Raw genomic sequence first — 9,987 nt, forward strand, 5'->3', positions numbered from 1 at the left:
CCTTCCACCTCCGCCGGCCACCGCCGCCTTCCACCTCCACCGTCCAGCCAGCCATTCACCACTGCAAGTTAACCCGGGTCAGTCATTTATTTTATATATTTTGTCAAATTTAATTTAATTAGGTTAGGTGTAATTAGGTTAGGTTTAGATTTAATTAGTTTTAAATGTGAGTAGGTTAAAATTTAAGTAATTTGATATTATTAGATTAGGTTAGTGTTTAGTTTTATTAAATTTATAAGTTTATTAAATTAGGTTAGTATTATTTGTATTACTAATTTTTATAAAAATAGGATAGCTTTTTAAAATTAGGTTAGTTTTTATAAATGGAAAAATTTATTAAAATTAGGTTAATAAAGTAGATTTAATTTTTAATTAAAAATAATTAAAATAATATTGTTTCATTAGTAATTTACTTAGTAAAATTAGGTTATTTTTTTAATGAAGTTAGTTAATTAGGTTATGTAATTTGGATAGTTAATTGTTAACGGTTGATTATTATGTTATAATTTATGTTATAATCTTTAATTAGATAAAAATTTATAAATTGGGTTAATTTTATGTTAATTTTGAGAATTTAGCTTATTTAATTAATAATAATCATAATTAATTGATAGCCGATGTTGTTGTCTGTTTACATCGCCTCTACTGTATTCATATCTCCTTTTTATTGCGGTTCTGCTCTTCAACAAGTAAGCTTTGCTGTATTTTTGTATTTCATTTAATTAGTTAGAATAAATAGAATTACAGTCAAATTTAATTAACAACAATTTTATTCCCACCGAATAAAATCTTACCTAGCCGTAGAAACCCATCCCGTGTGTTCAAGAGATTGAACGACACGGGATTGTACGTGTGTACAGTTCGTAAAACTGCCTTTTTTGCGTAATTTGATCACGAAAAAACATATATGTATGGATATGGTATAAAAATATTTGGTAGTTTTCTGGCGTATGTTCTCCGTGTGGCTATTTAATATAGGCTGTGTAAAGCTTATTCCTTACGAAATATATAATTAGCCTTACACACCCTATTTTATATAATGCACCTGGGGAACGATGTCGGAAGGCTGCCGAATATTTTTTCCGTATTCATGCATATATCGTGATCAAATTAATGGGCGCTAGTTTTGCGAATGGGATAGGATCCTACCCTTTTAGCTGTCAATTACATTGACTTTGCTACGTTGAGCTTATGAACCAGTACCTAATTGTACGTCCTCCAGAAATGAATGTAGACTGCAGTTGGATGTATACGAGGCATGACAGAGGCTTCCTACTGCCAGATTTTTTCCCTAATCTTGAAGAGTTTGTGAATTTTGCTATACGACATCCAGAATTTATGAGTGGAGAAGAGATAAAATGCCCATGTTCTAGGACAAAATGTAGAAATACGAATTTTCGAGATGTAGAAGTTGTGAAACTACATGTCTTGCAATTTAGGTTTGTCCCAGATTACTATGCCTGGATTCACCACGGTTAGGTGAATGTCCCTCCTGTTGTTCAGCAGCCGGTTAATGAATACGATTACTATAATGAGGGAGGGGGAGATTTAAACTCCGGTCAGAGAATGGTTATTGATGCTGCTGGTCCTGAAGTTTTTGACGAAGAGACCCCGAATGAAGAAGCTCAGAAGTTTTTGGATATGATGAGTGCGGCAGAAGAAAAAATATGGCCCTAAAATAGCAGACACTCACCCCTATTCGCATCTATTGAAATTTTGGATATTAAGTGTCGACATCAGGGGTCGATATTTTTAATTGATGACACCTGCCATTTATTACAAGAACTGCTTCCAGAGAACAACAAAATGCCAATTTTTTTTGCTAATATTAAGAAACTGGTGAAAGGTCTCGGGTTGCCGGTTGAAGTTATTAATTATGTTTCCACAACTGTATGATTTACTAGGGGGCAGACGAGGATTTAACCCACTGTAAAGTTTGCACATTTCCTCGGTGGAAATCTGTTACGAAAAGCAATTCGGCCAAAAGAAGGGCTAACGTTCCGTATAAAAAAATGTTTTATTTTCCTTTAACTCCGAGACTGCAAAGGTTGTACGCTTCCAAAGCCACGGCTAAACATATGACATGGCACGCTGAACATGAAATGGAAGACGAGAAGATGTGTCATCCTTCTGACTCTCCGGCTTGGAAACGGTTCAGTGAGTTGCATACAGATTTTGCAGATGAAACAAGAAATATCAGACTAGGCTTATGTACTAACGGGTTTCAAACGTTTGGTAGTTTTGGATCACAATATTCTTCTTGGCTAGTCATTATGACGCCATATAATCTGCCTCCTGGCATGTGCATGAAGGATGAGTTTATGTTTTTGACAATACTTGTCCCAGGACCTGGAAATCCAAAAGACCATATGGATATTTTCCTACAACCGTTAATAGCAGAGTTGAATCATTTGTGGGAATCTGAAATCCGGACGTATGACATTCAAAAGAGGCAGAATCTTCAAATGAGGGCGGCGCTTATGTGGACAATTAATGACTTTCTCGCTTATTCAATGTTATCTGGGTGGAGCACATCAGGAAGACTAGCATGTCCTCATTGTATGGAAAATACCGAGGCATTCACGTTGCCCGAGAGTGGTAAACAGTCCTGGTTTGATTGCCACAGAAAGATTTTACCTACGGGCCATCATTTCCTTCGGAACGTTACTGAATTTCAAAAAGGCAAACAAGTATAGCACAAATTGGGAGGTGTGAGGACTGGAGATGAAGTATTAGCAGAGGTGGACGGTCTGGGTTTAAGAGGGCTTATGAGACTAATGCTAAGGCTACGGATGCTGAACTATCTAAACGTTGTGGTTGGAATCGAAAGAGTATCTTTTGGGATTTACCGTATTGGAAGACAAATGTAATCCGGCATAATCTCGATGTCATGCATATTGAGAAAAATATATTTGACAACGTTTTCAATATCGTGCTCAATGTACCCGGTAAGACGAAAGACACGGCAAAATCTAGGGCAGAGTTGAATGAGATTTGTGATCGTCCCGGCCTAGCACAATATTAGGAAACCGGTAGATATCCAATGGCTTTGTATGCTTTGGACATGGATTTAAAAAATATTTTGCTCGAATGGATTCAAAAGTTAAAGTTTCTGGATGGTTACGTGTCCAACATGTCAAGGTGTGTTGATTTAAATAGTTTGAAGATGATGGGCATGAAAAGTCATGACTGTCATGTCTTCATGCAACGACTTTTGCCAATTGCTCTTCGAGAGCTTCTTCCGCCCGAAGTGTGGGAGCCTTTAACAGAGCTGAGTATCTTCTTCAGAGAATTAACTGCCACATCGCTAAAAAAGGCAGATCTTGAGAGATTGTATCTTGATATCCCGAAGATACTGTGCAAGTTGGAACGTATTTTTCCGCCGAGTTTTTTTAATTCGATGGAATATCTCCCCGTACACCTTCCGTACAAAGCTATGATGGCAGGACCTGTTCAGTATCGTTGGATGTATCCGTTTGAAATGTACTACATCAACATTTCTATTTCATCGATCGAGCGGTTGGTACATGAACTAATTATTTGATTATGCAGATACCTGAGAAAACTCAAAAATAAGGTCTCGAATAAAGGCAGAGTGGAAGGAAGCATCAGCAGCGGATATTTATTAGAGGAAACAACAAAATTTGCATCTTTCTATTTCAAGGATGGTGATCCGATGCTATCATGTCGGATGCAAAGAAATGAAGTTTGTGAAATGGACGTTGATGATGATGTCGACAGATTATCTATTTTCAAACCGAAAGGGCGACTTATAGGTGCTTGTCGGAAAAGATATCTGGATGATGTTGAATATAATATTGCCCGAAGCTCTTCTGAATTGCACTGAAATCGAATCTTTCAGAGAGGATGTCTTAATATACATATTTAAGTTCAATATTTATGAATTTTATATAGATTGCATTAATTCACTCGTATTCTTGTAAATAGAGTTTTTGAAGGCGAGTTGTATGAAATCAACCCCGAAATCACACAGACCGAAGTTGTAGTTAAGTTGGAGAGTGAATTTGCCTATTGGTTCGAGCAATATGTAACTATTTATGTTGTTTTATCGTCGTAGTTGTATATATTATCGTGTTGATCTGTATAAATACTATTGTGCTACAGGTGAAAGACCTAACTGTTTGCACCAATACCTATATTCTAAGTCTTGCAAAAGGACCGCTTAGATCGGTCAAAACATTCAAAGGGTACTGTGTGAACGGGTTTAAATTCAATACTGAAGAATATGGGGAAGATCGGGTTACAATGAATAACGGAGTCTGTATAAAAGGATCACTCTACGGCCCAGCTGAAAGCGACTTTTATGGAGTGTTGACTGACATTATCGAGTTAGAGCATCCAGCTCTACCAATAAAAAGGACAGTTTTATTTAAATATAATTGGTTTGATCCTACGAAAAAGGTTGGTATGTTAGTCCATCCTCGGTATAACATAGTGGATGTTAATCACAGAAAGAGGTACAACAAATACGAACCTTTCATTTTAGCTGAAAAGTCTGATCAAGTACATTACTTACCTTATCCTAGCAAAAAGTGGGACAAGAAAGATTGGTGGGCAGTATGCATGATAAAAGCTCGCTTTGAGCTAGACGTGCCTGAAAAAACTGTTCCAGCTTTCCAAGATGATAGTGCACAACATCCGCTCGATGTCATAACGAATGACGAACCGACCAATTTAGTTGATCCGAATGGCGAGGCGGACAAGGCTGCATTACACAACCCTCCAGTAGTAGAGACGGAAGATGATTATCCCTCATCCTCATCAGACGATGATTAAATTGAGCAGAAGATGATATATAAATTGCATGATTTGTTTTAATGTTATTTCTATAGAATTTTGACTTTTATTTACGTTTGTTGATGTAGTAACTTTATTTTGTCAAACAATTATGTGTTATGGTTTTTATAATAGATGTGTTTATTTTTTTCTTGTCGAATGTAATTTGTTTTGCAGATATGAGAGGTTCATGTTCTTCTTCTGCCGGCCGAGGCAGGGGTAGGGATACAGGTCAGGGACGCTGACATGGACGCGGTGACCCAGAGCAGGATCCACTTGAGGGCTCGGATCCCGGGGCTGAGCAGCAGGTGCTAACGGGTAGACCCGAGCCGCGGAGAGCGGCGAGACAGCCGCAGCCACAGGACCAGCCGCCAGCTACGGACGAGACTGGGAGGGTTAGAGTTACACCTGATGCTGCAAGGTATGATTGACAACTTTTTTTTAACAAATATTATTTCAAAAATGTGAAAACTAAGTTTTTTTCTAATGTACAGAGAAAAGTTACTAGATAGCAGGAACGACAGCGGGAACGCATCGAGGGCAATCTTGCCCATTTTCCATTCTAGTTGGTTCCCTGAGGGTTCCTCGTGGAAGAAACTGACAGCAGAGCATAAGGGCTTCTACTTCAAGGAGTTCAAGGTTGTTAAATTAATATTTTAAATTTATGTTTCACTTTCTTTTTGATTTCTAATTATTTTATTAATTAATGGTTTGCAGAAGGGTTTTTGCTGGGACTCGACCTACCGTGAGGACCTTATTAGAGGGGTCTTCTACCGACATGCGGCTAATCGGTAAAAATTTACTCTGCACAACATGAAGCCGGAAAAAAAAGAGGGCAGTGTTAGTGCTGATACTTGGGCGTCATGGAAGTGAGACTGGGATTCTGCTGAGGCTAAGAAGAAGTCTGAGATAGCATGAGCTAATCGGATGAGTGAGCCGTCCGGAGCTGGCACCGGACCAGTTCAACATACCGTAGGATCGAGATTGGCTACGAGGCATAAGACAGTTATGGTATGTTTTTAATATTAATAATCGTGTATATATTCTGTTTATCTACTAATTAACTTTTTCATTTCATATGTTAGACTTAGGAGCTCGGTCGAGAGCCCACTTTGGCTGAGTTGCATGTACGGTTGCACCTGACCGAAGCTGATCGGACTGTCTTCGTTGACAAGAGATCAAAGGATAAAAATGTAAGTTTATATTTAAGTGACTGCTTAATATGATATAGATATAACTTTATATAGTTAGTTGTTTATAGGATGTTTAAGTGTTTGTTGTGGGTGTTGTGGTTGCTATTTTGTATTGTTGAACAGAATTGTCTGCAGTTTTTGCAGGATGTCCCTGAAAAATAAGTGATGATCAAATTTTAGAGAAAATGCTGCCGTATTTTAGTTATAAATGTAGGTTTAAACTAATATTTGTGAAGTATTTTTACAAAGTTTCACTAAACTATAAATTTGTATTTTTTAATCTCAGAACCGTTTCCAGGCAGAGCTTGCTGCAGCGACCCACTCTCAGGCGGCTGGGGAAGGGAGTTCGTCGACTCCAGAGCCGATCGACTAGAACGAGCTGTTTTTGTCTCTCGAGGTAATCAAGAAGCAGCGAGTCTACGATATTAAATCGGCTTCAGCATCCTACGTTGGCCAGAGCAGCGCTAGCCGATTGCGCCGTGGTGGATCATTCCAAACACAGCAGCAGGGGAACGTTGGTGAGGAGATCGAGCAGCGTATTGCTAGAGAGGTTGAGGAGCGGCTCTAGCAATGGATCCGTACTGTGGAGGCTGGTTTTGAAGAACGGGTCGAGCAGCGGATCCGTACTGTGGATGCGGGTTTCGAAGAGCGGATCTGTACTGAACTTTAGCGGCTGATGACTACACTCCCACCCGAGTTACGCCCGTAGTTCCCACCACCCCCACCCCCCTTCTGTTGATGACACCACCAGTTTAGATTAGGCTTTTGTGATACATTTTGACATATTTATGCTTTTTGTTCGCATACTTTTGACATATTTATGTTTTTTGTATGCTTTTCGGCGTTTATATATATATATATATTATGGATTTGGTTATATATATTTATTGTTTCTTATGTGTGTGAATGGTCTATTTAACAGGTCTAATGAATAACAGAAAAAAAAAATGAAAATACAACGTAAAAAAAAAAATTTGCAAAAATTAGGTAAATTAGCGACCCTTTTTTTCTTTTAGCGACGGATTTGGCCGTCGCTAAATAACCATGAGACGACAGTTTCTTGCAATTGGCAACGGAATATTCCGTCACGAATTGCAAGTTATTCTGATGGAATTAGCGCCGAACTTTTCCGTCGCTAAATTAGCGATGGAATAGTTCGTCGCAAAGGGGTCGGCAATTGGTCGGCTGCCCCGACCAAGTTGCCGACCGAATGTCGCCAAATTACCGACGGGCAAATCCATCGGCAATTTGGCGACAACTGCTGTTTTGGGTCGCTATCACAATTAGCGACCCAAAATGTACTGACGGACATGTGTAAGTAGCGACGGATTTCAGGTGTTTAGCGACGGAAAAATTCCGTCGCTAAACACCTATTTTCTAGTAGTGCCACATAGGACTAGCACCACACCAAGATTAAGCACAAGCAAAGCCAAAGCAGAATGCACAATTAATTACATAATGACCCGAGTCAAAATACGAACACATCGAGTAAAGACAATACTAAATAATTAATAAGTCAAGTCTATTGAGTTCCTGCTTTAAAATCCGATCCGGAAAATATTACTTAAATAATATTTAAATAATAACTTAAATCAATTTCTCAAATACTGGGTTAGCCGAGTTACCGATAACTACCAAACTAACCGCACATGTCGGGTAACCCAAGTCTAACCCGACCCAAATCTTTTATCAAAATTATATACCACAATTTATAATTTTCAAAATAATGATTGTGATAAAGTAATAAAGCATAACTTAAAACGGAACTCAATAACTTAAAACACAAGTAACCAATAGTTATCCAAAATAACTTAACTAAAATAAGTGGAAAAAATAATTTAAAACTAAAATGTAAATTAGTCAAATTGGCACGTCAATTGGAAAATTGGAAAAATAATAATTACCCAAGTAATTGTAATAACAGACTATAAAATAAATATCGTTTAGGATAAACGCAATTTAAACTAAAATTGACATTGACCTTATTTTAGATTTAAAATATTATTATCGATTAGAAATTTAGCAAATCAAAACGATTATTGAAAGTCCTGATTCAAATCGATGTATTAATCAAATTAATAACATTAATTAATCAAGAAAACTAACCAAAAGAATAAAATATCACTTATGACAATCAAAAGTCTAAAATAATTTGCACATAACAAACAAAAAACGTGGCCAATCATGATTCAATAACCAACAATCTTTCCCATCATATTGCAGTAACCACATCCAACATTCATTTGAACAGTAACAATTTTCCGCCAACAATTCTAAACTATATACTCCCTGAATAACAAATATAGCAACCAAACCAAAGATGAAGAAATCAAAACATGGACAACTCATTTGACTAGTGAACAAAATGACCAACATTACACTTAAAAAAAATCACTATCGTGATTTACCCACCTCAGATCAAAATTTAAAAAAAGAGCTAAGTTCACAAAACCAATTAAATCCTTTGCTCTCAAGAAATCAAAATATCAAAAACCTTACTAACTATTCATGAACAATGACCAAGAGCAGTTGGCATAACGATGGTTTCAACAATGAAACCGAAACCAAATAACGTACCTAAACAATAATAAGATCGAAGAAAAGTGATAGTCATTCAATTAAGAATAATCACACAGCACAAATCATCAAGACAATATCATTTCAAATAAAGAAACCCATGACAACAGTAATAATAACAAACAATAGCCTAACTCATCAAAAACGATGAACCGAACGAAAATAAAACACAATGTAAACTAATCTGGTGACAAAACGAATCTCAAATCGATGGAAAAACGAATAGGAACGACTAAAGGAACAAAAGTGTCGTTTAATGAACATAAACTGAAAAACAAACTGAGATTCTTACCGAATTCAAACTAATTGAAGGATGATTCAAACGTATGTTTCAGATGAACTTCAGAGTATAAATGACGGCAAGGGTTGTAGTTGATGAAGGATTAAATTAGGGTAAAAAAGAAAGAAAAGAAACGTACATATATAAAAAGAACAGAACTCGTTGCACGCAGTACTGCTGAAAGAATTAACTTGGTCTACAATTTAACACAACAACTTGTGCCTTAGATCAGCCCAAGTTTTGATTAATCATGGTCTAATATCAGCTCAGCCCAAATTTTAATAAATCATGGGCTTTAATTCAGTTCGAACTCAAACCGAATCACGAACCCGCACAAGACTCAATTAAATTCCAAAAACTCATCGGAAAAAGCCAAAACAAATATTAAGGGATATTACAATTCATTACGTAACGTTTGTAAACGTTTGGCTTTAATCGCTAAATAGGAAAAATGTTTCGATTTGTTTCGTAACTTTTGTAAACGTTTAGCTTCAATCGCTAAAAAGGTGAAACGTTTGTCAACGTTTGGCTTAAATCGCTAAAATGGGGAAACGTTTGGATTTGTTTCATAACTTTTGCAAGCGTTTGGCTTATATTGCTAAAAAGGTGAAACGTTTCGATTTGTTTCGTAACGTTTGTTAATGTTTGGCCTAAATCGCTAAAATGGGGAAACGATTGGATTTGTTTCGTAACGTTTGTAAACGTTTGACTTAAATCGCTAAAATGGGGAAACATTTGGATTTCTTCCGTAACGTTTGTAAACGTTTGGCTTAAATTGCTAAAAATGGGAAAGATTGGTTTTGTTCCGTAACATTTGTAAACGTTTGGCTTAAATCGCTAAAAAGGTGAAACGTTTGTATTTGTTTCGTAACGTTTAAAAACATTTTGCTTGAATCGCTAAAAATAAGAAATGTTTGGTTTTGTTTTGTTTCATAACGTTTGTAAACGTTTCGCTTTAATTGCTAAAAAGGTAAAACGTTTGGTTTTGTTTCGTAACGATTGTAAATGTTTAGCTTAAATTGCTAAAAAGGTGAAACACTTGGATTTGTTTCGTAACATTGTAAATGTTTGGCTTAAATCGCTAACGTTTGTAAACATTTGCCTTAAATCGCTAAAAAAGTGAAACGATTGGATTTGTTT

Source organism: Mercurialis annua, linkage group LG8, assembly GCF_937616625.2.
Source record: "Mercurialis annua linkage group LG8, ddMerAnnu1.2, whole genome shotgun sequence".
Classification (NCBI taxonomy): Eukaryota; Viridiplantae; Streptophyta; class Magnoliopsida; order Malpighiales; family Euphorbiaceae; genus Mercurialis; species Mercurialis annua.